Below are 9,346 nucleotides of genomic sequence, written 5' to 3'. Positions count from 1 at the left end.
GGAATTGTGAGCTCAGACTGGAATTGTGACATCAAGCCTTGACCTGCAATTGGATTCTAAATTGGAATTCTGCCCTCAGTCTCTAATTGTGACATAGTAGAGGAATTGTCATTCCAATCAGGAATTGTGAGCTTAGAAAGGAATTGTGATATAGAAATGAAATTGTGATTCCAAACTGGAATTGTGAGCTCAAGCGTTGATCTGCAATAGTAATTCCAAACTGGAATTGTGACCTCAGACTGGAATTGTGACCCTTAGCTTTGAATTGCATTTCTGAATGCATAGTGGAAATGTGACATCTAGCCTTTCACTGCAATTGTGATTCCAATCCGGAATTGTGACAGCAGACTGGAATTGGGACCTCAAGCCTTGATCTGCAATTTTGATTCCAAACTGGAATTGTGAGCTCAGACTAGAATTGTGACATCAAATGGAATTGTGATTCCAAACTGGAATTCTGCCCTCAGTCTCTAATTGTGACATCGAAGAGGAATTGTGAATCCAATCAGGAATTGTGAGCTTAGAAAGGAATTGTGATATAGAAATGAAATTGTGATTCCAAACAGGAATGGTGAGCTCAACCCTTCCAATGAAATTGTGATTCCAAATCGGAATTATGACCTCAGACTGGAATTGTGACCTTGAGCTTTGAAATGCAATTGTGATTCCATAGTGGAATTGTGTCCTCTAGCCTTGCACTGCAATTCTCATTCCAATCCGGAATTGTGACCGCAGACTGGAATTGGGACCTCCAAGCCTTGATCTGCAATTTTGATTCCAAACTGGAATTCTGCCCTCAGTCTCTAATTGTGACATCGAAGAGGAATTCTGATTCCAATCAGGAATTGTGAGCTTAGAATGGAATTGTGATATAGAAATGAACTTGTGATTCCAAACTGGAATTGTGAGCTCAAGCCTTGATCTGCAATTGTAATTCCAAACTGGAATTGTGACAGCAGACTGGAATTGGGACCTCAAGCCTTGATCTGCAATTTTGATTCCAAACTGGAATTGTGACCGCAGACTGGAATTTTGCCATCAAGCCTTGATCTGTAATTAGATTCCAAACTGGAATTCTGCCCTCAGTCTCTAATTGTGACATAGTAGTGGAATTGTGATTCCAATCAGGAATTGTAAGCTTAGAATGGAATTGTCATGTAGAAATGTACTAGTGATTCCAAACAGGAATTGTCAGCTCAAGCCGTTATATGCAATGTTAATTCTAAAGTGGAATTCTGACCTTGGATTGGAATTGTGACCCTGAGGTTTGAAATGTTATTGTGATTCCATAGTGGAATTGTGACATCTAGCCATGAACTGCAATTTTGATTCCAAACTGGAATTTTGAGTTCAGACTGAAATTGTGACATCAAATGGAATTGTGATTCCAAACTGGAATTCTGCCCTCAGTGTCTAATTCTGGCATAGTAGAGGAATTGTGATTCCAATCAGGAATTGTGAGCTTATAAAGGAATTGTGATATAGAAATAAACATGTGATTCCAAACTGGAATTGTGAGTTCAAGACTTGATCTGCAATTGTAATTCCAAAATGGAATTGTGACCTCAGACTGGAATTGTCATCCTGAGCTTTGAACTGCAATTGTGATTCCAATGTGGAATTGTGACCTCTAGCCATGAAGTGCAATTGTGATTCCAAAATGGAATTGTGAGAGCAGACTGGAATTGGGACCTCAAGCCTTGATCTGCAATTATGATTCCAAACTGGAATTGTGAGCTCAGATTGGAATTTTGACATCAAGCCTTGATCTGCAATTGGATTCTAAATTGGAATTCTGCCCTCAGTCTCTAATTGTGACATAGTAGAGGAATTGTGATTCCAATCAGGAATTGTGAGCTTAGAAAGGAATTGTGATATAGAAATGAAATTGTGATTCCAAACTGGAATTGTGAGCTCAAGCCTTGATCTGCAATTGTAATTCCAAACTGGAATTGTGACCTCATACTGGAAATGTGACCCTGCGCTTTGAACTGCAATTGTGATTCCATAATGGAATTGTGACCTCAAGCCTTGCACGGCAATTGTGATTCCAAACCGGGATTGTGATCTCAGACTGGAATATTGACCTCAAGCCTTGAGATGTAATTGTGATTCCAAACCAGAATTGTGACCACAGATTGGAATGGGGCCATAGAAGTGGAATTGTGATTCCAAACATGTATTGTGAGCTCAGTAAGGAATTGTGATATAGAAATGAAATTGTGATTCCAAACTGGAATTGTGAGCTCAAGCCTTGATCTGCTATTGTAATTGCAAACCGGAATTGTGACCTCAGACTGGAATTGTGACCCTGAGCTTTGAACAGCAATTGTGATTCCATAGTGGAATTGTGACCTCAAGCCTTGCACTGCAATTGTGATTCCAAACTGGAATTTTGAACGCAGACTGGAATTGGGACCTCAAGCCTTGATCTGCAATTTTGATTCCAAACTGGAATTGGGAGCTCAGATTGGAATTGGGACCCTGAGCTTTGAATTACATTTCTCATTCCATAGTTGAAATGTGATATCAAGACTTGTGCTGCAATTGTGATTCCAAAATGGAATTGTGACCACAGACGGTAATTGGAACCTCAAGCCTTGATCTGCAATTTTGATTCCAAACTGGAATTGTGAGCTCAGACTGAAATTGTGACATCAAATGGAACTGTGATTCCAAACTGGAATTGTGAGCTCAAGCCTTGATCTGATATTATAATTGCAGACAGGAATTGTGACCTCAGACTGGAATTGTGACCCTGAGCTTTGAACTGCAATTGTGATTCCATAGTGGAATTGTGACCTCTAGCCTTGCACTGCAATTGTGATTCCAAACCGGAATTGTCACCGCAGACTGGAATTGGGACCTCAAGCCATGATGTACAATTTTGATTCCAAGCTGGAATTGTGAGCTCAGACTGGAATTGTGACATCAAATGAAATTGTGGTTCCAAACTGGAATTCTGCCCTCAGTCTCTAATTGTGGCATAGTAGAGGAATTCTGATTCCAATCAGGAATTGTGAGCTTATAAAGGAATTGTGATATAGAAATGAAATTGTGATTCCAAACTGGAATGGTGAGCTCAAGCCTTCCAATGAAATTGTGATTCCAAACCGGAATTATGACCTCAGACTGGAATTGTTACCATGAGCTTTGAAATGCAATTGTGATCCCATAGTGGAATTGTGACCTCTAAACTTGCACTGCATTTCTGATTCCAAACCAGAATTGTGACCACAGACTGGAATTGGGACCTCAAACCTTGATCTGCAATTTTGATTCCAAACTGGAATTCTGCCCTCAGTCTCTAATTGTGACATCGAAGAGGAATTGTGAATCCAATCAGGAATTGTGAGCTTAGAAAGGAATTGTGATATAGAAATGAAATTGTGATTCCAAACTGGAATTGTGAGCTCAAGCCTTGATCTGCTATTGTAATTGCAAACCGGAATTGTGACCTCAGACTGGAATTGTGACCCTGAGCTTTGAACGGCAATTCTGATTCCATAGTGGAATTGTGACCTCAAGCCTTGCACTGCAATTGTGATTCCAAACTGGAATTTTGAACGCAGACTGGAATTGGGACCTCAAGCCTTGATCTGCAATTTTGATTCCAAACTGGAATTGGGAGCTCAGACTGAAATTGTGACATCAAATGGAATTATGATTCCAAACTGGAATTGTGAGCTCAAGCCTTGATCTGATATTCTAATTGCAGACAGGAATTGTGACCTCCGACTGGAATTGTGACCCTGAGCTTTGAACTGCAATTGTGATTCCATAGTGGAATTGTGACCTCTAGCCTTGCACTGCAATTGTGATTCCAAACCGGAATTGTCACCGCAGACTGGAATTGGGACCTCAAGCCATGATGTACAATTGTGATTCCAAACTGGAATTGTGAGCTCAAGCCTTGATCTGATATTCTAATTGCAGACAGGAATTGTGACCTCAGACTGGAATTGTGACCCTGAGCTTTGAACTGCAATTGTGATCCCATAGTGGAATTTTGACCTCTAAACTTGCACTGCATTTCTGATTCCAAACCAGAATTGTGACCACAGACTGGAATTGGGACCTCAAACCTTGATCTGCAATTTTGATTCCAAACTGGAATTCTGCCCTCAGTCTCTAATTGTGACATCGAAGAGGAATTGTGAATCCAATCAGGAATTGTGAGCTTAGAAAGGAATTGTGATATAGAAATGAAATTGTGATTCCAAACTGGAATTGTGAGCTCAAGCCTTGATCTCCTATTGTAATTGTAAACCGGAATTGTATCCTCAGACTGGAATTGTGACCTTGAGCTTTGAAATGCAATTGTGATTCCATAGTGGAATTGTGACCTCTAAACTTGCACTGCATTTGTGATTCCAAACCAGAATTGTGACCACAGGCTGTAATTGGGACCTCAAACCTTGATCTGCAATTTTGATTCCAAACTGGAATTCTGCCCTCAGTGTCTAATTCTGGCATAGTAGAGGAATTGTGATTCCAATCAGGAATTGTGAGCTTAGAAAGGAATTGTGATATAGAAATAAACATGTGATTCCAAACTGGAATTGTGAGCTCAAGCCTTGATCTGTAATTGTAATTCCAAACTGGAATTGTGACCTCAGACTTGAATTGTGATCCTGAGCTTTGAACTGCAATTGTGATTCCAATGTGGAATTGGGACCTCTAGCCATGAACTGCAATTGTGATTCCAAAATGGAATTCTGAGAGCAAACTGGAATTGGGACCTCAAGCCTTGATCTACAATTTTGATTCCAAACTGGAATTGTGAGCTCAGACTGGAATTTTGACATCAAGCCTTGATCTGCAATTGGATTCTAAATTGGAATTCTGCCCTCAGTCTCTAATTGTGACATAGTAGAGGAATTGTCATTCCAATCAGGAATTGTGAGCTTAGAAAGGAACTGTGTTATAGAAATGAAATTGTGATTCCAAACTGGAATTGTGAGCTCATGCGTTGATCTGCAATTGTAATTCCAAACTGCAATTGTGACCTCAGACTGGAATTGTGACCCTGAGCTTTGAAATGCAATTGTGATTCCATAGTGGAATTGTCACCTCTAGCCTTGCACTCCAATTTTAAATCCATTCCGGGAATTGTCACCGCAGACTGTAATTGGGACCTCAAACCATGATCTGCAATTTTGATTCCAAACTGAAATTGTGAGTTCAGATTGGATTTGTGATATCAAATGAAATTGAGATTCCAAACAGGAATTCTACCCTCAGTCTCTAATTGTGACATAGTAGAAGAATTGTGATTCCAATCTGGAATTGTGAGCTTAGAAAGGAATTGTGATATAGAAATAAACATGTGATTCCAAACTGGAATTGTGAGCTCAAGCCTTGATCTGCAATTTTGATTCCAAACTGGAATTCTGCCCTCAGTGTCTAATTCTGGCATAGTAGAGGAATTGTGATTCCAATCAGGAATTGTGAGCTTAGAAAGGAATTGTGATATAGAAATAAACATGTGATTCCAAACTGGAATTGTGAGCTCAAGCCTTGATCTGTAATTGTAATTCCAAACTGCAATTGTGACCTCAGACTTGAATTGTGATCCTGAGCTTTGAAGTGCAATTGTGATTCCAATGTGGAATTGTGACCTCTAGCCATGAACTGCAATTGTGATTCCAAAATGGAATTGTGAGAGCAGACTGGAATTGGGACCTCAAGCCTTGATCTGCAATTTTGATTCCAAACTGGAATTGTGAGCTCAGACTGGAATTGTGACATCAAGCCTTGACCTGCAATTGGATTCTAAATTGGAATTCTGCCCTCAGTCTCTAATTGTGACATAGTAGAGGAATTGTCATTCCAATCAGGAATTGTGAGCTTAGAAAGGAATTGTGATATAGAAATGAAATTGTGATTCCAAACTGGAATTGTGAGCTCAAGCGTTGATCTGCAATAGTAATTCCAAACTGGAATTGTGACCTCAGACTGGAATTGTGACCCTTAGCTTTGAATTGCATTTCTGAATGCATAGTGGAAATGTGACATCTAGCCTTTCACTGCAATTGTGATTCCAATCCGGAATTGTGACAGCAGACTGGAATTGGGACCTCAAGCCTTGATCTGCAATTTTGATTCCAAACTGGAATTGTGAGCTCAGACTGAAATTGTGACATCAAATGGAACTGTGATTCCAAACTGGAATTGTGAGCTCAAGCCTTGATCTGATATTCTAATTGCAGACAGGAATTGTGACCTCCGACTGGAATTGTGACCCTGAGCTTTGAACTGCAATTGTGATTCCATAGTGGAATTGTGACCTCTAGCCTTGCACTGCAATTGTGATTCCAAACCGGAATTGTCACCGCAGACTGGAATTGGGACCTCAAGCCATGATGTACAATTTTGATTCCAAGCTGGAATTGTGAGCTCAGACTGGAATTGTGACATCAAATGAAATTGTGGTTCCAAACTGGAATTCTGCCCTCAGTCTCTAATTGTGGCATAGTAGAGGAATTCTGATTCCAATCAGGAATTGTGAGCTTATAAAGGAATTGTGATATAGAAATGAAATTGTGATTCCAAACTGGAATGGTGAGCTCAAGCCTTCCAATGAAATTGTGATTCCAAACCGGAATTATGACCTCAGACTGGAATTGTTACCATGAGCTTTGAAATGCAATTGTGATCCCATAGTGGAATTGTGACCTATAAACTTGCACTGCATTTCTGATTCCAAACCAGAATTGTGACCACAGACTGGAATTGGGACCTCAAACCTTGATCTGCAATTTTGATTCCAAACTGGAATTCTGCCCTCAGTCTCTAATTGTGACATCGAAGAGGAATTGTGAATCCAATCAGGAATTGTGAGCTTAGAAAGGAATTGTGATATAGAAATGAAATTGTGATTCCAAACTGGAATTGTGAGCTCAAGCCTTGATCTGCTATTGTAATTGCAAACCGGAATTGTGACCTCAGACTGGAATTGTGACCCTGAGCTTTGAACGGCAATTCTGATTCCATAGTGGAATTGTGACCTCAAGCCTTGCACTGCAATTGTGATTCCAAACTGGAATTGGGAGCTCAGATTGGAATTGGGACCCTGAGCTTTGAATTACATTTCTCATTCCATAGTTGAAATGTGATATCAAGACTTGCGCTGCAATTGTGATTCCAATCGGGAATTGTGACCACAGACGGTAATTGGAACCTCAAGCCTTGATCTGCAATTTTGATTCCAAACTGGAATTTTGAGCTCAGACGGGAATTGTGACATAAAATGGATTTGTGATCCCAAACTGGAATTGTGAGCTCAAGCCTTGATCTGCAATTGTAATTCCAAACTGGAATTGAGACCTCAGATTGGAATTGTGACCCTGAGCTATGAACTGCAATTGTGATTCCATAGTGGAATTGTGACCTCTAGCCTTGCACTGCAATTCTCATTCCAATCCTGAATTGTCACCGCAGACTGGAATTGGGACCTCCAAGCCTTGATCTGCAATTTTGATTCCAAACTGGAATTCTGCCCTCAGTCTCTAATTGTGACATAGTAGTGGAATTGTGATTCCAATCAGGAATTGTAAGCTTAGAATGGAATTGTCATGTAGAAATGTACTAGTGATTCCAAACAGGAATTGTCAGCTCAAGCCGTTATATGCAATGTTAATTCTAAAGTGGAATTCTGACCTTGGACGGGAATTGTGACCCTGATGTTTGAAATGTTATTGTGATTCCATAGTGGAATTGTGACATCTAGCCGTGCACAGCAATTGTGATTCCAAACCGGAATTGTGACCGCAGACTGGAAGTGGGACCTCAAGCCTTGATCTGCAATTTTGATTCCAAACTAGAATTGTGAACTCAGACTGGAATTGTGACATCAAATGGAATTGTGATTCCAAACTGGAATTGTGCCCTCAGTCTCTAATTGTGACATCGAAGAGGAATTGTGAATCCAATCAGGAATTGTGAGCTTAGAAAGGAATTGTGATATAGAAATGAAATTGTGATTCCAAACTGGAATGGTGAGCTCAAGCCTTCCAATGAAATTGTGATCCCAAATCGGAATTATGACCTCAGGCTGGAATTGTGACCTTGAGCTTTGAAATGCAATTGTGATTCCATAGTGGAATTGTGACCTCTAGCCTTGCACTGCAATTGTGATTCCAAACCGGAATTGTCACCGCAGACTAGAATTGGGACCTCAAGCCTTGATGTACAATTTTGATTCCAAACTGGAATTGTGACCTCAGATTGGAATTGTGACCCTGAACTTTGAACTGCAATTGTGATTCCAATGTGGAATTGTGACCTCTAGCCATGAACTGCAATTGTGATTCCAAAATGGAATTGTGAGAGCAGACTGGAATTGGGACCTCAAGCCTTGATCTGCAATTTTGATTCCAAACTGGAATTGTGAGCTCAGACTGGAATTTTGACATCAAGCCTTGATCTGCAATTGGATTCTAAATTGGAATTCTGCCCTCAGTCTCTAATTGTGACATAGTAGAGGAATTGTGATTCCAATCAGGAATTGTGAGCTTATAAAGGAATTGTGATATAGAAATGAAACTGTGATTCCAAACTGGAATTGTGAGCTCAAGCCTTGATCTGCAATTGTAATTCCAAACTGGAATTGTGACCTCAGACTGGAATTGTGACCCTTAGCTTTGAATTGCATTTCTGAATGCATAGTGGAAATGTGACATCTAGCCTTTCACTGCAGTTGTGATTCCAAACCGGAATTTTGAGCTCAGACTGGAATTGGGACCACAAGCCTTGATCTGCAATTTTGATTCCAAACTGGAATTTTGAGCTCAGACGGGAATTGTGACATAAAATGGATTTGTGATCCCAAACTGGAATTGTGAGCTCAAGATATGATCTGCAATTGTAATTCCAAACTGGAATTGTGACCTCAGATTGGAATTGTGACCCTGAGCTTTGAACTGCAATTGTGATTCCATAGTGGAATTGTGACCTCTAGCCTTGCACTGCAATTCTCATTCCAATCCGGAATTGTGACCGCAGACTGGAATTGGGACCTCCAAGCCTTGATCTGCAATTTTGATTCCAAACTGGAATTCTGCCCTCAGTGTCTAATTCTGGCATAGTAGAGGAATTGTGATTCCAATCAGGAATTGTGAGCTTAGAAAGGAATTGTGATATAGAAATAAACATGTGATTCCAAACTGGAATTGTGAGCTCAAGCCTTGATCTGTAATTGTAATTCCAAACTGGAATTTTGACCTCAGACTTGAATTGTGATCCTGAGCTTTGAACTGCAATTGTGATTCCAATGTGGAATTGTGACCTCTAGCCATGAACTGCAATTGTGATTCCAAAATGGAATTGTGAGAGCAAACTGGAA

The sequence above is a fragment of the Sturnus vulgaris genome, unplaced genomic scaffold (genome assembly GCF_052056855.1).
Source record: "Sturnus vulgaris isolate bStuVul1 unplaced genomic scaffold, bStuVul1.hap1 Scaffold_146, whole genome shotgun sequence".
NCBI lineage: Eukaryota > Metazoa > Chordata > Aves > Passeriformes > Sturnidae > Sturnus > Sturnus vulgaris.
Note: the sequence above shows the minus strand (reverse complement) of the source record.